The 22504-nt window shown below is 44.5% G+C and overlaps 1 protein-coding gene across 11 annotated transcripts in view; it reads left to right on the top strand.

Moving 5' to 3' along the window:
• FGGY (FGGY carbohydrate kinase domain containing) overlaps positions 1 to 22504 on the top strand; it is a 487533-nt gene that overhangs the window by 129908 nt on the left and 335121 nt on the right. The gene's annotated exons all lie outside the window — the stretch shown is intronic.

Below are 22504 nucleotides of genomic sequence, written 5' to 3'. Positions count from 1 at the left end.
TTGGCTCCTACCCCCCATTTCCACTTTTTAGTTGTCATAAATACTACTATAAACATCCATATACAAGTTTTTGCGTGAACGTGTTTTCAGTTCTGTTGGGCATATTCCTAGGAGTGAAATTACTAGATTATATGATAACTCTATGCTTAACCCTTTGAAGAAATACCAGACTTCCTCCAAAGCAATTGCAGCATTTTATAGATCTTGATGGAAATGAGAAAGAGTTTCAGAGACATTCTCACCAGCTTTTGTTTTCCATTCCTTGATACTAGCCATCCTAGCAGATGTAATGTAGTATCTCATTGCAGTTTTGATTGGCATTTACAAAACAGCTACTCATGTTGAGTATCTTTTCATGTATTTACTAGCTATGTGTGTATCTTCTTCGGAAAAATGTCTCTTTTGATCCCTTGCTCCTGTTTTAAAATGAATTGTCTTTTTAATTGTTGAGTTATGATGACTGTTTTAATTTAGATCAGTTAAAATGAAATAAAATTTAAAACAGTTTCTCAGTCTCACTGGCCACATTTCAGGAGCTCAGTCACTATATGTGGAAAGTGGCTGCACTATTGGATCGTGTATGTATAGACCATCTCCATCACTGCAGAGTATATTGGACAGCACTGGCTTAGACCATCAACACTGATCACTTGGAGGTGGGCACATGGCCACTCGAAACAAAAATCAGAGCTTTCTTAAGCTAAGAGAAATGGAATATAACTATAGAACGTTCTTCAGAAAGAGTAAGATATCCTGATCCCTAAAGATATGTATCTGCATATTCAATATATATCTCCTGAAGATGCATAGAATTTTCCCAAGGGAAAAGCTGAGCAGGGAAGTGAGTGGGAGGCCAAAATTCTAGATCAGGGACTGGCAGTCTTTTTCTGTAAAAAGTTAGATGCTAAATATTCTTGGCTTTGCTTCTGTATGGTATCTGTCATAACTGTTCAGCTCTGTCATTTTAGTGAAAAAGCAGTCAGAGACAGTATGTAAGTGAATGGGCCATACTGTGTTCTAATCAGACTTGATTTATAAAAAACAGGTTGTGGGCTGGAGTTGGCCCATGGACCATGTTTTGTGAGTAACATTATGTAGAAAAGTATGGGGGTTTACAGGGACCTACCACGCCGCAGTGGGTGGAGTGATAAGATGTTTGGTATGGCCAGAAAATAGGCTTTAAGGATAATGGTATATCAAGAAGGCTAGGAAGAGAGACAACCAGATCACAGGGATGGATCCTCAGTGCATGTCAAGCTTGTTTTGTTCTGGTATTTTTGTTTGTTTTTTTAAATATTGTAAGTGACAAGAAGTCATCAGAGCTTTTTAAGTTGGAAATTATGCAATTATGTTGGCTTTTTAGACAACCTTCTGGCAACATTGTGAAAAGTAGACTGGAGCAAGGGAGGCTAGAGGAAGAGAAGACCAATGAAGAAGCTATTGAAGAGCCTGAACAAAAGCAGTTCTATAAACCAAGTCATTCTGTTAATGAATGTACACATGTGTCTCCCTGATCTTGTCAGTCAGTCTGTTTACAGTACACTGATGATAGTGACACAGGTTAAGACTCTGTGTCTTGGGTACACATAAATATCTGCTAATCATCATGTTAATTGCCATCAGTATAGATATTAACAACCAAGCTGATAACTTGTCCCCACTAACCTCTTTACTGTGAATTGGGCAAGAAGTGATGTTGGTTTAAATGAAATGTGAAGAGTAGGACTTGGATGTATTCTTTTCATGTCCCAGGAGAGTTACCTTGAATGCCAGAGAATTGGTGCTGAATATTACTCTGAGACTGGAGAAGGAAATAGCAACCTACTCCAGTATTCTTGCCTGGGAAATCCCATGGACAGAGAAGCCTGGTGGGCTTCGGTCCTTGGTGTCACCAAAGAGTTGGAGATGACTTAGCAACTAAACCACCACAACCGTTACTCTGAGAACATTGGTGACCTTTGGAAGCTGTGAGGCTGGAGTTGAGTGGAGAGACATGATGGCCTTGGAAGAGTTATTTCTAAATGGGGGCTTGAGCTCATCCTCCATGGCTCAATTCTGAGAGGACCCCTGAAGGGGACAAGGAAAACTTGATGAACTCCTCATTTATGAAGTTAAATCCAGAGTTAACCACAATATGGAGGCTTGAAAATAGCAAATACAAATTATGTGTCCATGAATTTTTTTTTTTTTTAACATAGTAATCCTACCCTGTGAGTACACTACAGTTTTTGCAGACTGAGTAATAAGGATTCTACAATAAGTGCTGCTAAGCTGTTGCTAGGCTGGTTTTCCTACTTGTAAGCATATTAGAGGTCTTCCCAGGTGGCACAGTGGTAAAGAATCCACCTGCTGATGCAGGAAACACAGAGACGCAGGTTTGATCCCTGAGTTGGGAAGGTCTCCTGGAGTAGAAAATGGCACATGGTTCAGTATTCTTGCCTGGAAAATTTCAGGGACAAAGTCTGGTGGGCTGCAGCCCATGGGGGTCACAGAATCAGACATGACTTAGCGACTGAGCACACATGCATACTTGTCAAGAAAGTATCGTGGCTTGTTCACGAGTTAAATCCTCACTGATACCTAAATTATGAAATATAAATTAAAATATAAGAAGCAGCTTTGGGCTCTTCACAAAGCTGAATTATACTTCACCTCAGGAATGAAAATGAATGAATATCTCACACATACAGTTTTTTGTGTGGGTTTCTTTTTTTTTTTTCTCTCTCTCCGGATGTCCTGACTTCAAATACTATGAGCATCAGGAAATACCTCCTGAGCCTAATTTGAAGTAGTCAGACCTATGTCCAATGTGAATTGTGAGTATTTCCAAGGGTAGGATGGGTAGAGGTGGTAACATGAAAAGAGACTGGCTCTGTGACCAGGCGTGCTTTGTGAAGGCATCTTTCCCAAGGTGGGCGTGGGTGGGTGTGCTCTCGTGCAAGCCCCTGTGGAAGCACGGGTCCTCTCCAGTCACTCTCCACAGGCAGAGGCCGTGGCTCTTTCGGAATGGCAGTTTTTGATGTTCTGAGTCCCAACACCCTTGAACAGAAGGACAGACTTAATCCAGGCATATAGCGTTCACTGAGTTTGTCGACTTATTTTTCAGGCTTGTAGGGTTCAGGACTTCCCCAAATATATTTTGCCAAGTGTTTGCATACTGGTGTCTACTAAGGGCCATGCCCTCTGTACATTTCTGATTCATTTACCCTGGAATGATCAAAACACTGTATTTTGGAGATGTGTGACATCCAGAAAAGTTCTTTTGAATTTTTAGATGTCCTTTTTGCTTTTTAATGAGACTAACAGAAATGGGTGATCCCAGTGATCACAGAGGCCCAAATTTGCCCCCAACTTCCTGGACACCAAGAAGCTTTGGACATGAGTATTTCTGTGGTGTTTTTTGCTACAGCACTATTCTAGGACGTGTTTCTTATTTACTTTATATATACCTGCTCAGCAAAACTGTTTTTGAGTGAGTTTTCCAGCAGTCATTAACTTTTATTTTCTTTAATGAAGCATTCTCAAGTCATTTTGTAGAACAGGGAAATCTCTTTATCACATAGAATAAAATCTAGCATAAAAAGCTAGTTAGGTGACCTAGTTCCTTCAACAAAACCATCAAAAAGATGCCAGGAGAAGGAAGAATAGAGAGAGGGGTGAGGAACTATTTAGAAAAGAGACATAAGAAGCATGGGGCGCACTTGTAATGTATGCCTTTATTTGAACCCTCATTCAAACAACTGTTAAAGAAGAAAGTAAAGTATTACGAGAAGTAGGAACACAACATGGATAGTGGTGATATTAAGGAATTGTTTTAAATTATGATATTACTTCAATTACATTCTAAAAGATATCTTGCACTTTATAACTGCAGGCTGTGCAGAAAAATAATACAAAGTCTAGAATTCTCTTAAAAGGAATCAGAGAGAGGTACAGATGAAACAAGATGGGCATGATTTGAAATTACATGTAGCTGTCTTAAGTACCTGAGAGTTCACTAACTATTCTTTCTAATTTTGAATATGTTTGTAATTTAACATACTAAAGAGTTTTTTGGTTTTTTTTTTAATTAACAGTTTGGGATCTCTGAAAGTCTTGAGTTCCTAAAGGAATTTCTTTTGGTTGCATTTGCTTCTATTCCACACCTCCATAAATCCCACTGGAAGGATGTTTTTTCCTTTGAAGTGAAGTGAAGTGAAGTCCCTCAGTCGTGTCCGACTCTTTGGGACCCCATAAACTGTAGCCTGTCATGCTCCTCCATCCATGGGATTTTCCAGGCAAGAGTACTGGAGTGGGTTGCCATTTCCTTCTCCAGAGGATCTTCCTGACCCAGGGATCGAACCTGGGTCTCTTGCATTGTAAGCAGACGCTTTATGGTCTGAACCACCAGGGAAGCCTGTTTGTTTCTCCCTCCTTCCCTCCCTATATTCTATCCACTTGTCTTTCTGTTCCCACCCTCCTTATCTGTCTGTTTTCCTGTCTTCATTTCTTCCTTTTCTGACCTTCACTGGGGCTGACAAGAAGAGAAGACATATGTTTTGTTATCAAGTTGCAGATATACTTGGGCCATATTATCAGGGCCACACAAGGGCTGGGCACTTTCTGGAGACTCAGATGAGTGTGGCAGACTGCCAGGGCCTGCTTGACCACTAAGTAGTCTACTGGCTGAGGACAAAACTTGACTAGACCACCCTTCCACAACAGTCAGTTCCTGCACATGGTTTGTAGAAATATTTGCCATGATGAGAAGGATGCGGGTTGCGCTTAACTTTTTATTGTGAGTCTGGATTTTCAAAGGAGATGTTGAGATCCCACTCTTACGTTGTCACTGTTTGTGATTTGGAAGGAGTTCTTAACTCTAAAGTTTTGCTGTGAGTTGGTCTGATTTGATCATTGTCTGAGTAGACAGATTAGACTACTGACTCCCAAGCTAGCCTCAGAAAGTAAATCATGGAATCACCTGTAGAGATTTAAAGAAAAAAAACTTTTAGTAGAGATACTTGGGAAGTTCACTGGGAATTCTGATTGAGATCTGAATGGAAACAGGAGCTGAAAATCCATAGTTTTGTTAGCCTCTCATGATTCTCATGATCATTAGATTGGGGAATCTTCCCTGGTGGTTCAGATGGTAAAGAATCTGCCTGCAATGCAGGAGACCCAGGTTCATTTCCTGGGTCAGAATATGGGGTCTCAAAGAGTCGGACATGACTGTGTGACTACTTCTGGTGGTTTAGTCACTCAGTCATGTCCAACTCTTGCAACTCCACGGACTGTAGCCCACCAAGCTCCTCTGTCCATAGGATTTTTCAGGTAAGAATACTGGAATGGGTTGCCGTTTCCTTCTCTAGGGGATCTTCCCAACATAAGGATTGAACCCAAGTCTCTTGCACTGCAGGCAGATTTTTTACCAACTGAGCTACCAGGGAAGCCCAAGTGACTACTTACTACTTCTCGTTTCTACTAGACTTAGTGGTTCTTTGATAGATTGGAGGGATTCTAGTTGCTCAAGGAGCAGATTTAGATTGTTTCCATACAGTTCTGCTTTATTACAATGGATATGGCAAGTTTTCCACTGGTATCAGTTACTGTTTATAATTGTTTTTATGTAAGATGACATGTTCATGAACAAGGTGTTGCATCTGGTAGTTACTGCGTAAGCATCTGATGGCTCTAGATGGGTAAAGAATCTGCCTGCCAATGCAAGAGACACAGGAGATGTGGGCTCAATCCCTGGGTTGGGAAGATCCCCTGCAGGAGGAAATGGCAGCCCACTCCAGTATTCTTGCCTGAGAAATGCCATGGACAGAAGAGCCTGGTGGGATACAGTCCAAAGAGTCGCAAAAAGTCAGACATGACTGAGCCCAGACATAAATACAAGATAAACAAATGGTGAATACAGAAAAGAAAGTCAGGAAAAAGATAACATACTTATCAAGTGCCTACTCTGGTAGTCAACTTGGCTCATCATTTGTATTTTCTCCTTTAATTTAATGCCAGAGCTCTGGAGAGCAGTTACTGCTGTCCATCTTTATACTTGCTGGCACAGAAGCTCAGAGAAGTTCAGTATTATACCCAAAGTCATACAGTGAACCAATGACAGAAGGAGTGTTGAAGCCAGATTTACCTGTCTTTTCTACCACACAGCCTTTCCAAACACTGCTGCCCATTTCCTAGTGCTTTCGTAGCCTTAGAGCATCGTGTGCCACAAGGGGAAATCTGTGTAGAGGTCAGGAAGCACGACCAATGGGGCAGGCTGCCAGAGCATCCTTTGCTGGGCTGTACCGGCATGTTTGCTTTTCTTGGTCCACAACTGGATAAAGGGCCCCACTGAAAGCTTTGTTGCTGCTCAGAATACCAGGGTGTCATGGCGGGAACATGGTTGGGCAAAGGAACATGATAGTTGAGGGACAGAAGCCTCTTCTGGATGGTTTGCCCATGTCAGAATTTGTGTGCCTAGGGAACCTTGTCGTAGGCCTGAGATGTGTGGGGTTTTGTGAGCACCATCCAGCACCATGGCCTTCTCTGATAGTGGGGAAGGTCAGAATGTCAGCTGGAAGGAAGAACCTCCCCCAGTGGATTCCAGGCACTGAGTATGTCACTCAGCTGGTGTGTTGCATGCTGGCCTTCCTTTCTGTGGTCTATTTTCCAAGACACTCTCCTCAGAGAGGATCCTTGTAAAGATGCAGATCTGATTATGCTTCTCCCCAGTGAAATCCCTTCAGTGACTCCCCATCCCTTGAGCCCCCCTACACTACACTACAGTGAAAACCCTTCCTGGGCTGGCTGTGTCCCTCCTGCATTTTCTACCCCTCCCTGAATCAGGAGCATCCAGAGCCCTCGCACTGCATAGCTGTGCAGCCCATCCTGGAAACAGAGTGGAAAAAAAACCCAAGAAAATATATAAAATTTAGTTCTGACCTCCTTGGTGCCTGGCAGGGTTTGGTTTTTCCATGTGTTTGTTGCTGTCTTTCCCACTGTACTGTAAGCTCCCTGAGAGCATGGCCTTTAACTTGTCTCCTGTTGTATCATCAGTGTGAAACAATGCCTAGTGCATAGCAGGTGCTCACTTAAGTCATTCAGGGAATAGGTGAATGGTTGTCACTAGGCAGTGCTATTCAAGGTCAAAAGAAAGCATGGCTGGCCAGAGTGGTCAAGGAGGGCTTCACAGTGTACCTGTTGTGAAGGAATTAGGCTTTGAGGAATCAGAGGAACTGGTTGTGGTTTTAGTCTTAAGAGGATCAGAATTTTTGTAGGGCTCTTGGTATATTGGAAGGAAGATGTGTTTTAGAACCAAAGAGATCTAGGTTCAAATTTGGACTCTTTCAGTTACCAGTTTTGTGACTTGAAGATCTCTGAGTTTCAATTTCTTTACCCGTAAAATGAGATTGATATTACTGTCTTTATTCTTGTGAGGAATTAAAGCAATATCATACATAAAGCACATGGCATAATGCAGAGCACGTATTAGGCTCTCCATCACTGGTAAGTAAAACCTAATACAGATACAGTGTGACTGAATGCCTGGGAAACAGATTATTTAGAGGAGGTAGTTAAATTTGATGAAAATGGCACAATTGTTAAACTGGCACGGAAGAATCAGAGTTACAATAGATTTCACAGTACTGTAGCTGTTTTCATGTGCTTTGAAGATTTCTCTCACATGTCTGTACTTTTTTAACTTTGGAAAATTGAGGTAGGGGGATGTGCCTCCATCTTACCCACCTGCCCTATAGATTCCCTCTGCCCTAACACTGGGGACCTGTTGCAAGGTAAGGCGTTTCTGGCAGGAGATCATGATGAGAAGAAGAGGAGGATGGAAATAAGCTTTTTTTAATAGGTAGAAAAATTAGAACTGCTCTTCCCATGACAAACTACATGCACCTGACTTTCTTTCTGCTGTATGTGTGTTTCCCTGTAGACCTTGGCGTGAGAGTTTTCACTGTGGTCATGATCCTGAACTCTACCTAATTCTTCCCCTTTCTTTTAGGACATCTCTCCCTTTCTCCACCCACCTCTGCTTCTCTTGGGCTCCTCGAAAATGCCAAGTTCTTTTCTGCCTTGGATTCTGTGAATCTGCCAATCCCTTTGACTGAAATTCTCCTCTGCCTGTTTCATTTTTCAGGAAATCAGCAGGCTCCTTTTCCTATAGTGGTACTGGAACAAAATAGCAGTATTGGTTTTTCACTATTTATTTTACATGATGCCAAGGAGTAGATCTTGGCATCATGTAAAATAAATAACAGAAAAGTGTTTTTTGTTGTTTTTTTTTTTTTCTTTTTTTCAGTATTCCCTGGTGAAGGAAATGGCAACCCACTCCAGTATTCTTGCCTGGGAAGTCATGGACAGAGGAGCCAGGTGGGCTACAGTCCATGAGGTCACAAAAGAGTTGGACACAACTTAGGGACTAAACCACCACCACCCCTCTCCCTTGGGCTCCCTGTAGAGCTGCTGCCTCTTCATGGAGAGTTGTTAACAGTAACCCCTGCACCCTTTCCCTCCTCCTACTGGAGCCTTCAGGCAGTTCCTCTGCTTTAGCCTGTTGCAGGTGGTTTTGTCCCTCTCCCTGTGAATCCAGCGGGCTTCCCTTGTGGCTCAGCTGGTAAAGAATCCGCCTGCAATGCAGGAGATGGGTTCAGTCCCTGGATTGGGAAGATCCACTGGAGAAGGGAAAGGCTACCCACTCCAGTATTCTGGCCTGGAGAATTCCATGGACTGTATAGTCCATGGGGTAGCAAAGAGTCGAACACAACTGAGTGACTTTCAATTTCACTTTCTTTCTATGAATCCAGTAGATGGTCCTGCTGGGGACCCAGTTCCTCCCCTTCCCCAGTGGAAGATGAGTCCTGGCAGAGAGGTTACCAGAGCTGAGAGGCAAAGAGGGGCCAGGAGTACTTGTCATTAGGGTATCAGGGATAGAAGGAGGGAGTAATTGGATGGTAGAGTCAAGGAGGAGAAAGTTGACATGGAAATGACTTAGTTGTTCACTGACAGATGAATGGATAAAGATGTGGTGCATATACACGATGGAAGATTACTCAGCTATAAAAAAGAATGACATAATGTCATTTGTAGCAATATGGATGGACCTAGAGATGATCATACTAAGTGAAGTCAGACAGAGACAAATATACAATATCACTTATATGTGGAATCTGAAAAACAGAACAGACGGGCTTCTTTACAAAGCAGCAGCAGACTCACAGATGTAGAACACACATTTGTGGTTGCCGAAGGGGAAAGGGGGTAGGGGAGAGGTAAATTAGGAGCTTGAGGTTAGCAGACAGACTCTACTATATATAAAATAGATAAACAAAAAAAGGTCCTACTGTACAGTACAGAGAACTATATTCAATATCCTGTGATAAACCTTAATAGAAAAGAATATGAAAAAGTATTTTATATATATGTATAACAGAATTACTATACTGTATACCAGAAACTAACACAACATTGTAAATCATCTAAAGTCAATTAAAATCAACTGAAATCAATTTTTAAAAAGTCAGTTACTACTTGATGTCTGAGATAGCAGTATTATACAAAAACAAAACAAAACAAAACAACAGTAATTTAGGACTAAAAATAACCAACACAGTATGGTTTAACACCAAAATGTGGTGGCCTATTCATAGTTCTCACCTTAGAAGTTATTCCCTCAGGGAGACCATCTCAAGTGGGCTGCTTCTACAGTCCATGTTTAAGTCCCCATTGCACTTACTACTCTCTGGAAATGCATTGTTTATTATTTTGTATTGTTTAGTTGTCTAAATGATATTTAATTGCCAGAGTCCCCCAAATGTCATCTAAGCTCCATGAAGGCAGGGGTCTGTCTACTTGCTCCCCAGTGCCTAGAACTGTATCTGGAAATAGACAGTTTAAATCCGTACGTGTTGAATGAGTGGACAGGAATGACTGTGGCAATCCAAGTTGCTTTTGGTGAGATTAATGATGAAGAAAGGAGTGCAATTGCCTCCAGTTCTCTAAGGCAGGTCAGGCAATGCTGATACAGGCTTGGTTATTATCATCACGATTATTATTTTGTTTCAAACCCTTTTGAGGATGCTAGGCATGTTGTGGACTGAGGGAAGTAAAAGTCTTGCAACAGATGGTACCACCTGCAAAAGAGTTAAATCTGATTTTTCTACCCCAGCCTCCACTCCTTATCACAGTTATGAATAAACACACACCCAATTGTTTTTAACGCTCTCTTTGGAGGGATGGCACATTTATATTCTGAGTCAGGCAAGAAGTCTCTAGCCACAGGACAGCTGGGAACTCAGGTCCGTGGAGGGCGCCCAGGATGGAGGTGAGGAGAAGGCGCCTCCTTGTCTGGTGACAGCAGCTGGGGCCTCCTCTGCCTCCCTCCCCACAAAAATCCCGTTGGAACCAGCTCATGCTGGGATCCTGCCTGCCAGACAGAAACAGATGGCCTCAGGCCGCCGCCGATCCGGTGGCATGGACTGCATAGCTGCTGCTTTACTCACGGCCAGGGAGACAGAGATGGGGATGGTGGAGGTGAGGGCCGGTCACCTTGCGTTCCCTCCACAGCTGAAGTGACTCACTCTGCCTCAGCTGAAATTTCACGTCAGGTTCTGTGGCTTGCAGGCATTCCGTCTGCTCATGCCAGTGAGAAGCAGACTTGGCCGGGTATATGTGTAAATGTGTACGCCTTCAATCAAAGCATTTGAAAAAAATACTTTATTTTTCCCCTTCCTCCTTCACCTGCCACAGAAGGGGTTGCTGGGGTTAGCTTAGCAGTTAGTTGTTCATGAACTACAGCCTCCCCTCTGGGCAGCCCTGAGGAGTGGCTTCTCCCACCTGCCTGAGGCGGTGTGGGTGGCTCGAGAGGGTGGAGCAGGGATGGGGAGATGGGTAGTTTCCTCTCTGGGGCCACGATTGTCATCTGTTAGAGGTGGGACCCTTGGCAGGTCACGTAACCTCCATAGCCTCTTGCTGTCTCATTAAGGTGGGACTGGATTGGGGACATCATATAGCTTAGCTCTCCATCTATTCTTATCAACTGGAAATTGCTGTTTGGATCAGAGCAGGGATGACAGATAAGTCAATCTCAGCTAAGCCAGAAAGAAATATCCACTCTTTTTTTTTGTTTGTTTTTGGCTGCACCCTGCAGTATGCCAGATCTTAGTTCCCCAAGTAGGGATCAAACCCGCGTCTCCTGCAGTAGAAGTGCGGTCTTAACTGACTGCCAGGGAAGTCCCAAGAAACAGCCACCCTTGATGTTCTCCAAGTGTATGGACGTAGGTAGTAGTTCACATGCTGTATATTACCTGACTTGATGGTAATATGTGCCCCTGTTTTAGCTCCAGGAGTTGGTGGACAGGGAAGCCTGGTGTGCTGCAGTTTTTGGGGTCGCAAAGAGTTGGACGTGACTGAGCGACCAAACTAAATTGAACTGATGTGTCCTTCAGGGATCATGTAACAGTTTCCCATCTTAATCACTGCCTGAGAATAACCTTTATTGATAAAGGTGAGGAACACACACACAATCTGAGTTGTACTGAGAGGTTGAGATTCCATCATTTACCCCTCCTCCTTATGAAGAGAGAATCTTTTAAATGACTTGCCCGAAAGCATTCAGCTAATAAGCGATGGACCTTGAATTCAAACTCAGATCTATCTTCAGAACCTAAGTGCTCCATCCCCACCTTGCACCCCTCTTCAGCTGGAGATTAACATTAAATGTCTGTGGGTATGGAATTGGTTGCTAAGGACACAGAGATCAGAAAGTTGCCTAAGAGATTTATTAACTGTTATCTGCCTGTCTCTTTTAAGCTTACAGCATTCTTTCGGAATACTGTGGATACATACAGGATACTAAAGACATGTACAGATTTATTTTTAAAAACTGGGTTATTTCATTTAAACTTTCAAAACTGTTACTCCTCTTTCTCAGGGAAGATAAGGCTCGTAGAGTAAGGTAGCTTGCCTTTGGTGGCTGGTACTCAAGCCAAGGCCTGTCTGCCTCTGGAGTTTCTGATGGTACTTGTTGGCGCTGATGTATCCTGAGTGGACCCCTTGGCAACATTAGAGGTGCTTTTGAATATGAAAGGTGGGGTGAATATCCCCCTGACTTAGGTCTCTTCTGTTCTCTAGAACTTGGAAAAATCCTGCCCTTACTTACCAGTGTGAGCAGGGAAGTTTCCCAGCTGCTCTTCCTGGCCACCAAACCCTGGCTGGGGCCAGGGGACTCCTCTGGGTGAGGAGCGTTAGGCTAGCATGCAGATGAGTGGCCGATCACCAAGTGACTGACCTCATGCAGCAGGAAACTTTCTTCACCTTCATGAAAACTGAACACATGAGACCATCAGATGTGTGACTACATTGAATGCAAGAGAGTAAAGAGACCTTTAGAAAAGTGAATCTCCTGCTGGACCTGCTAATTTCAATAACTTTGGCCTTTTAAAAACTATCTTAGAAACTTAAAGGTTAAAGAATAATACATACAGACACTTAAGTATATATGTAGATATTTAAAATGCATGTGAAAATAGGGCCTTTGAGAGGGTAAATGGAATAATACCTTTATGTTTCAGCAGTCTCTCCTTTTTTTGTTGTTGTTGGGCAACTTTCAGTCTTTCCAATCAGCTGCATTCATTTGGTGCTATTGCTTTCTTTTTATGAAAAAGATTAATTCTGGGGATTTGATCAAAATAGACTTGAAAACACAAGCCTCAAATTGCAAATATCAGGCAATCTGGGATTTGGCTTTTTTGGGCTGAAGTCATTTTGCTAATTCGGAGAAGGCAATGGCACCCCACTCCAGTACTCTTGCCTGGAAAATCCCATGGACGGAGGAGCCTGGTAGGCTGCAGTCCATGGGGTCGCGAAGAGTTGGACACGACTGAGCGACTTCACTTTCACTTTTCACTTTTATGCATTGGAGAAGGAAATGGCGACCCACTCCAGTGGAGTGGGAGTGTTCTTGCCTGGAGAATCCCAGGGTCGGGGGAGCCTGGTGGGCTGCCGTCTCTGGGGTCGCACAAGAGTGAGACACGACTGAAGTGACTTGGCAGCAGTAGCAGCAGCAGCATTTGCTAATAAATTTGCTGTCCTGACCCTGCCTGTACCCCACAACAAGAAGTCTCTCTCTTTTCCAGGTCCCCCCTCCCAGTGTGTTAGTAGCAGACACACACACACACCCGTGCACATACACGTGTGCTTGCACATGGTTTTGACTTTGTGCTGATAGGTAAAAAAATGCCAGAATCAGCTAGGGTGGGCAGTAGGCCTGTCTGGTTTAAATTGAAGCTGCCTGGGAGATCTGGGGTAATAAGTGAGTGACAACAGGTGCAGATTTCGTTACGCCCTTCTGAGCTCAGCCCATGATTCTTTCTTTGATTCTTTTCACCCAACACCCTTGCCTGAGTTGCGTCCAATAAATTTTATAGCCGCGTGATCTTGTTTCAGAGCGGAAGGGAGATTTTTCTCTCCACTTGGCTAAATGGTGCCTAAGTTAAAACCCCACTTCCTGCCCTCTCCTTAATTCTTAAGAAGTAGGAATAAGGAGTAACCGCAGCGAGAAGCTGCTGCTGGGTCCAATATCTGTAGTCTGGCATGTGAAGAGCTTAATTTGGGGGTCCTGTTTTGGAAAAGCCAAGAATTAACTTGCAGAGTATGCATGTAGGCTGTCATTTCAGCAGTGTCCTACTCTTTGTGACCCTATGGACTGTAGCCTGCCAGGCTCCTCTGTCCATGGGGATTCTCCAGGCAAGAATAGTGAGGTGGGTTACCATTTCCTTCTCCAGGGGAATCTTCCTGACCTGTGTCTCCTGCATGGCAGGTATATTCTTTACCACTGATCCACCTGGAGAGCCCAGAGAAACTTGCAGAGAATTAACCATAATTGGGGCGAAAATAATTACTGGGCTTCATCTGCCCTGTGATAACTGGAGCCACAAGCTAGTCAGAGAATTCTTTGTTGTCAGTTCAGCTCAGTTCCTCAGTCATGTCGACTCTTTGCAACCCCGTAGACTGCAGCACTCCAGACCTCCCTGTCCATCACCCAACTCCCAGAGTTTACTCAAACTCATGTCCATTGAGTCGGTGATGCCATCCAACCATCTCATCCTCTGTCATTCCCTTCTGTTGTATTCAATCTTTCCCAGCATCAGGGTCTTTTCCAATGAGTCAATTCTTTGCATCAGGTGGGCAAAAGATTGGAGTTTCAGCTTCAACATTAGTCCTTCCAATGAATATTCAGGACTGATTTCCTTTAGGATGGACTGGTTTAATCTCCTTGCAGTCCAAGGGACTCTCAAGAGTTTTCTCCAACCCCACAGTTCAAAATCATCAATTCTTCAGAGCTCAGCTTTCTTTATAGTCCAACTCTCACAACCATACATGGCTACTGGAGAAACCATAGCTTTGACTAGGCGGACCTTTGTTGGCAAAGTAATGTCTCTGCTTTTTAATATGCTGTCTAGGTTGGTCATAACTTTTCTTCCAAAGAATAAGTGTCTTTTAATTTCACGGCTGCAATCACCATCTGCAGTGCTTTTGGAGCCCAAGAAAATAAAGTCCATCACTGTTTCCATTGTTTCCCCATCTATTTGTCATGAAGTGATGGGACCCGATGCCCTGATCTTAATTTTCTGAATGTTGAGTTTTAAGCCAACTTTTTCACTCTCCTTTCACTCTTCTTTCACTTTCATCAAGAGGCTCTTTAGTTCTTCACTTTCTGCCATAAGGATGGTGTCTTTTGCATATCTGAAGTTGTTGATATTTCTCCCAGCAATCTTGAATTCAGCTTGTGCTTCATCCAGCCCAGAATTTCTCATGATGTCCTCTGCATATAAGTTAAATAAGCAGGGTGACAATATACAGCCTTGATGTACTCCTTTCCAGATTTGGAACCAGTCTACTGTTCCATGTCCACTTCTAACTGTTGCTTCCTGACCTGCATACAGATTTCTCAGGCAGCAGGTCAGGTGGTCTGGTATTCCCATCTCTTTAAGAGATTTTCACAGTTTGTTGTGATCCACACACTCAAAGGCTTTGGCCTAGTCAATAAAGCGGAAGTAGATGTTTTTCTGGAATTCTCTTGCTTTTCCAGTGATCCAGCGGATGATGGCAATTTGATCTCTGATTCCTCTGCCTTTTATAAAACCAGCTTGAACATCTTGAAGTTCATGGTTCACGTACTGTTAATGCCTGGCTTGGAGAATTTTGAGCATTACTTTACTAGCATGTGAGATGAGTGCAATTGTGCGGTAGTTTGAGCATTCTTTGGCATTACCTTTCTTTGAGATTGGAATGAAAATTGACCTTTTCCTGCCCTGTGGCCACTGCTGAGTTTTCCAAATCTGCTGGCATATTGAGTGTAGCCCTTTCACAGCATCATCTTTTGGGGTTTGAAATAGCTCAACTGGAATTCCATCACCTCCACTAGCTTTGTTTATAGTGATGCTTCCTAAGGCCCACTTGACATCACATTCCAGGATGTCTGGCTCTAGGTGAGTAATCACACCATCGTGATTATCTGGGTTGTGAAGATCTTTTTTGTATGGTTTTTCTGTGTCTTCTTGCCACCTGTTTTTAATATCTTCTGCCTCTGTTAGGTCCCTACAATTTCTGTCCTTTATTGAAGGAAATGGTGACCCACTCCAATATTCTTGCCTGGAGAACCCCACAGATGGAGCAGCTTGGTAGGCGACAGTCCACGGGGTCGCAAAGAGTCGGACACGACTGAGCGACTTCACTTGTATCTCTAATTTTCTTGAAGAGATCTCTTGTCTTTCCCATTCTGTTGTTTTCCTCTATTTCTTTGCGTTTATCACTAAGGAAGGCTTTCTTATCTCTGCTTGCTATTGTTTGGAACTCTGCATTCAGATGGGAATATCTTTCCTTTTCTCCTTTGCCTTTCGCTTCTCTTCTTTTCACAGCTATTTGTAAGGCCTTCTCAGGCCACCATTTTGCCTTTTTGCACTTCTTTTTCTTGGGGATGGTCTTGATCCCTGCCTACTTTATAATGTCATGAACCTCTGTCCATAGTTTTTCGGGCACTCTGTCTGTCAGATCTAGTCCCTTAAATCTATTTCTCACTTGCACTGTATAATCATAAGGGATTTGATTTAGGTCATACCTGAATGGTCTAGTGGTTTTCCCCACTTTCTTCAATTTAAGTCTGAATTTGGCAATAAAGAATTCATGATCTGAGCCACAGTCAGCTCGTGGTCTTGTTTTTGTTGACTGTGTAGAGCTTCTCCATCTTTGGCTACAAAGAATAGAATCAATTTGATTTCGGTATTGACCATCTGGTGATATCCATGTGTAGAGTCTTCTCTTGTGTTGTTGAAAGAGTGTGTTTGCTATGACCAATGTGTTCCCTTAGCAAAACTCTATTACCCTGTGCCCTGCTTCATTGTGTACTCCAAAATCTTCATTCTTTGTTGTGTGGCTGTGCAGTTGTGTGTTGTCGAGTGTTTAGCACCATCCTTGGCATCCACAAACTAAATCCCAGTAGTACATCTCTCTAACCCCCTTTCAGGGAGACCAAAAGTGTCCCCAGACAACCGGCCGGCCCCTGGGAGGCAATATGCCCCTGGTTAAGAACCACTGATGTAGATCGAGTGACAGCTTAGCTCAGGAGCCTTGAGTAGCACTCACATCCAGAAAGGACATCTCAGGACTGGTAAGGCGGCTGAGTCTCTCAAAGACGCTGATGTAATTTCCAGCCTTCTGTGTCTGGCGTGCAGAGAGGAGTCTTGCTCCACTCAGAGTGTGTCTGCAGAGGCAGCCATGGTGATCTCCCTGTGTATGCCAGGCCTTCTTGGGAAATACTAGAGAGGGTCCCTCTGGAGGCAGAGCTTGCTGGGCTGTGCAGATCTGCTCTCTGGCCTGGCACCACCTGGCAAAATTTCATCGTCTTACCCAAAAATATGCTTTTGTAACTCCTGGCAAAACAGGGGCCGTGTTCTGTTTCCCGACTTCTCTTTTCTGTTTCCAGATGTGTCACTGGTGACACGTGGAGCCCGTGGAGAACTCTGTTGGAATCCAAGGCTCTCCTTATTCTCTGCCAGCCCCCTTGTCATGACTTTTCCTGCCGAATGAGCCAATCTACGCTCTGTCTCCACGTGGTGGTCAGTGTCTGGGTATCACTGTCACCTTTATTTTTCTCAGGCCTGTAGCATGTTGCAAGGAGAAAACTTTATATGTCTTTTCTACAAATGGAGTTAACACTTTCATGCTTGCATTGCCTTGATTGATGAGAAGGGGCAGGAACTCACTGTCTGTCATATGTTGGCTGTGTCATTTGGGGCAGGATACTTAGCTTCCTTGGTCCTTCATTTGTTTGCAAATGAGAGTAACTTACCCCTGCAGAGTTATTATAAGAACAAAATAAGATAATCTGTGCAAAAGGCTTAGACTCTCCAGTGTGATATACTATTAGTGCACCTTTTACATCCAAGAAGACTGCAGCAGCCTTATTCATGGGGACTGGTTTGAAGTTCAGTTGAGGTAGACTCTGTCTTTTTCTCCCATTTCCCGGGACCAAGAAAGTACTCAGTAAATACAGGATGAATGACTGAATGAAGAAATGTTGGAAGGTCAGAGCCTGTGGCCCATTGCCCCCTTGGGGGTTGGAGACAAGGGTAGAGAGTTACTCTATGGTTTATATGTCACTTACCTTTGTGAAAGACATTCCAAACAGTCACATTCTTAGGAGTTCACAGAGTGTTTATTAGGGAGAGGTAGGTATAAGATGAGACAGGTGGGGAGGGGCCCAGGAAATTGGGGAGAGCACCTGCAGCCTGAAGACATTCATGGTCATGAATTTCGAAGTCTCTGCATCAGCCAAAGCAAATGTGTCTGTGGGCCCGTTTAAGTCTTCCTGAAACCATTTGTGACTCCTTTTTAATTTACAGAGTGACAGGTGCTGGGCAGATAGCGATGAGGTGCTCAGAGTCCAGTGGCAAAGATGGACAGGAAATGGACAGTGAAGGCATGAGAGTAGCCGAGTTGGATTGAGCCCTCAGCCAAACACTGTTTTTACAAATGACAACTTGGATTTAATCCTCACAACAGTCCCGTGTGAGGTAGGGGGTATTATTGCCCCTCTAGAGGAGGACAGTTAAGATGCAGAGAGGTGGAGTAAGCTGTCCACGAATGTGAAGCCAGTCGCTGGCTGGGGACGCAGCGTGATGTGCTTTGGCAGTATAGCACAGCACACCGTCTGGGTCTCACTCCTTCCAAGCCCTCCTGCTGTTTCTCCCCCACACTGGAGCCTAGGTGATCTCACGGAGTCACTGAGATCAGGCCACTCACAGTCTCCCAGCTGCTCATGCAGCATCACGCCCACTCCGAGGAGGCCCTGTGCCATGGGGATGCCGCTTCTCTGCCAGCTCTGCTCCTCAGGCTCCGTGCTCAGCTCCACTTACTCATCTGCATAGGCCCCCGGCTTTACGGTCACCCTCCCCTCTGCCAAAGTCTTCTTCTGGGGGACCAGGATCATTCCTTGGGCCTCAGATCCCGGGTCCTCTGTGCAGAGACCCACCTATCCTGCCCCGTCCAAAGGCAGCCTCCCAGGTTACTCTCTTCCTCATCAACCTGCTCATTTCCTCTCTGGCACATGTGTTTTCCTGGCTGATGCTCCTTGCTGGGATGTAAGCTCCCAGAATGTCAGGACCTGTCCTGTTTCCTGTCACATGCCATTGATGACACATGGCTGGCACAAAGAAGACACATGATGAAGACCTGTTTGTTGATCGAACACGGCAGGATGTGGGAGGAGGCTGTCTTCACAGGGCAGAATCAGAGGAATGGAAACCCAACTGATGTCATATGGATAATCAAAGCACAAGACAAGCACAAAGCTCCTTATTCTCTCTGGTTAACCCGATACAGGCAGACTTCTGTGAAGGGCAAGCTCCAGCCTGGGCCATGGAATCTTATCAGTGAGCTTTCTCAAAGAAGAGGGTGGTCATAGCAGATTCATCCGCTCTTCATTCATCTACTCACTCTACACTCATCCATCTACATACTCAGTCCCTTGACAATGTTTCCTTAGCATGTGCCATCTAACAGGCCTAGGAGTTGACCCTGGGTGCACAGAGATGATCCTGGGAGTCGGGATTTTCAGGCGCCTTGCTTGAAACCTGTCATTGCCTCCCTTCTGGTTGTCACATTAGCTCCCCAGCACTTGGCACTTGGCATGTGCCATAGACCTTCATGCTGCCCCCGCATCGCCTCTAGCCTCACAGCCCCCAGTTCTCTGCACACCCTCCCCTCCTGCTGTAGTCGCAGTGACATCACCACTGCCCAGTCAGGCCACATTCTGGCAGGTCCAGCACTTTGCATGTTCTCTTCCTGAAGCTTCCATTATCCTTCAAGTTTCAGCTTCAATACTCCTTCCTCAGGAGTCTGTCCCCAAGCCCCTGGACCAGACCAGAGGCCTCTCAAGTACCCTTCGTTGCACTGATCACCACTGTTGTTACATAGTCATTTTTGTGACTTACTGTCTGATTTTGGCTGTTCTCCCCAGGCCTCCAGGAAGGGCAGCCAGTTCATCTCACTCATCTCTGTGCACCCAGGGTCAGCTCCTAGGCCTGTTAGATGGCACATGCTGAGGAAACATTTGTCAAGGGACTGAGTATGTAGATGGATGAGTGTAGAGTGAGTGGGTGAATGAAGAGCACATGAATCTGCTATGACCACCCTCTTCTTTGAGAAAGCTCACTGATAAGATTCCATGGCCCAGGCTGGAGCTTGCCCTTCGCAGAAGTCTGCCTGTATCGGGTTAACCGGAGAGGATAAGGAGCTTTGTGTTTGTCTTGTCCCAGCACAGGAAAGGGAAGAGCCTCGTCTCTGAATGTTACAACGAGAACTAAAATTAGCCCTTTGGGGGTGATCTTTGTTTCCCATTGCCTAGGGCCAACTGTTCTTGGAGAAAGGTTAAGGGAAACCAGACAGGAGGTGAGTGTTTACAAGTCCTGTCCCAACTAGCCCAGGGTTCCCAGACCCTCGTTTCCCTGACCCCTGGTTAATTAGAGCTGAAGAGGCAACTCCAGACATGGATTTCGTCTTTGAAGAAGGATCCAGGGCCCAGGGTGCCGTCCTGAAGGCTTTGTCCTCCCCCGCCTCCATGCTCACTCTCTCGCCAAGTCCTTGTAATTCCAGCTCCCCAGAAGCTTCTCTTCTTCCCTGGGATGTTGAGCAGCAGCATAGGGTCAGAGCTCTGTTGTTGCTGAGGAGCCCTGTGTTTAATTTGCATTACATGTGATGATGTCTGGATGACCACAGGTTGAGTGATGTTCGTCTAGATTGGTGGTAGAAGACAGTTCTATACAGAGATGCAGTCCGCAGGGGAAAGCATGAGGCAGAAATAACCCACTCCCTTACCATCAGAATGATCATCCCCCCACCCAGCCCACAGTGGAGCTTTCTCTGCAGGCCAGGCACTAGCTACACACCCAAGTCTACACCACCCTGAACTGGCCTGTTCTCAGTCACAATAAGACCCAGACCTGGCTCATGAGCTCATCTCCAGGGCTTCTGAACCTATTCCTGCCTAAGGAAAGCACACCAACTCATGCTTTTGTAGTTAATGACACTATTTGAGACCTAGGACTCCGTTGGTTTCTAATCCCAACAACGCAGCTACCTGGCGTATACACATCTCACTGTTTACACATCCATAGGGTGTATAAAATGTCAGGCAACTGATATTTGCTGAAGAGGATCTGAAAGAGAAATCACAGTTGCTAATATTAGTGAGTAGTTTTGGCTGTGCAACTTTGAGTCAGTTACTTAAATTCTGTTTCTTTTTACCAGCACTATTAGGAGGCAAAAATCAGATGTGCCAAAGGTGGCCCACCATCTTCTCCTTCCACCAGCCAGGCTGTCCTCCTGGTTGGGACACTGCCCTCCCCCTCAGGCCTCCGTGCACAGTGCCTGTTCACGCTGCCACTTCCCTAGCAGTCCTGCCCTGACCCCCCAGAGCAAACTGGGCCTCTCATATTATAAGATTTCATGGTTCCCTGCACCTTTCCCACTTAAAGAGACTGTAAGTAGGTGTGTAATTTTATGTTAACCACTTGGCTCTGCAGTCCCATTCTGGGTGCAGGATGTTGATCTTATTTCCTTCAGTGAATGGCACACAATTGTTCAAATTAACATTCCCTAAGGTCAGCCTTAGACTCTATGTCTCTAAATCCTCTTTTACTTGATTTCACTTTTCATTGTGGAAAATTTCAAAGGTACACAACAGTCAACAGAATAGAAATTTCATATACCCATTACGTGTAGTGACTTAGAGCATATTTGAACGTATTTCACCTTCATCCTACTTTCTAAGCAGTGGGTCTGGTGACTGCCTTGGAGGAGGTGTTAGGGAAATGCTTGGTACAAGTTAGCACTGTGTCACTGATGTTCCAGCATGTGGCTCGCTCTGGAGGTTACGTCCGTGTCCACACATGCCTGTCACTGATTGTGCTGCTGGACCGGGATGAGCGCAGACATTTCACTGGAAATGTTCTCGTTTGAAGTTTTTACGTAAATGCCACTGAAAACATGAATGTTTCAGACCGTTTGTCAAGCTAGAGGATTATTAAGCTCAGGGGAACAGACTGACTGGAGGGAATCTAAGCCAGTTTATGGACTGACAGGGGAATTGTGTGCTGACCCTCCCCATGTGGTCTCTGCACCAATCAAGGAGAGATATCAGGGTTTCAGAAGAGCTTATTTAATTTATTGAGATTTTCCATAAGGTTTGACAGACGAATTTCAGGAGACCTATGTGGTGCCTGCGTGCGTGTGCGTGTGCGTGCTTGTGTGTGTGTGTGTGTGTGTGTGTGATGTATGTGAGTGTTTAAATGTGCCAAGTGAAGGTGAAGAATGAGGATTACTGGTAATACTAGGTGTGGTTAATGAGGGCCTGCCTGCCAGGAGGTCCTTTACAGTATATCTCTTCTTCACAATAAGGTTTCACATTCAATGTCATTACCCCACATTAGAAGTGACAAGACAGAGCTGTTCAGAGAGTTGCCCACACCTAATCACACAGCAAGTGGCAGAACTAAAATTTCAATCCAGACCTACCTATTTCCAAAACCTCTGCCCTTTCCATAACATTACACAGCATCTTGAAACATTGTTTTGTTTTCTTGAGAGGTAAGTTGGGAACTTATTCTTTTCTTTCTTTATTCACTGGAAACCCAGAATGCTTTGCAAATCCTGCAGAAGTGGCCAGCTCTAAGGTTTAGGCATATCATAGTTTGTTTTTTGTTTTTTTCCCACAAATAGTTGACAGTGGTGTTTCTCTGCTTCTAGTTGGAAAGATTTTTCAGAGTCAGTTATCTCCTGTGGTAATATTTTTAAACCCTTATTGAAAGTGCCACAGCCATTCCATCAGCTGGTCCTCCACTAGGCAATCCAATCCATATTGGCTCCTTTTGGATGCATTAAGTGGCTGAGAAACCAATGATTTTGTGTGTGTTTAGCAGCTATTTGTTAATTGTCTGAATTGTAACTTTCAACATCAGGAATT

This window comes from Cervus elaphus, chromosome 20 (genome assembly GCF_910594005.1).
Source record: "Cervus elaphus chromosome 20, mCerEla1.1, whole genome shotgun sequence".
In the NCBI taxonomy this organism is placed as follows: domain Eukaryota; kingdom Metazoa; phylum Chordata; class Mammalia; order Artiodactyla; family Cervidae; genus Cervus; species Cervus elaphus.
This window is presented reverse-complemented; position numbering and strand designations above follow the sequence as displayed.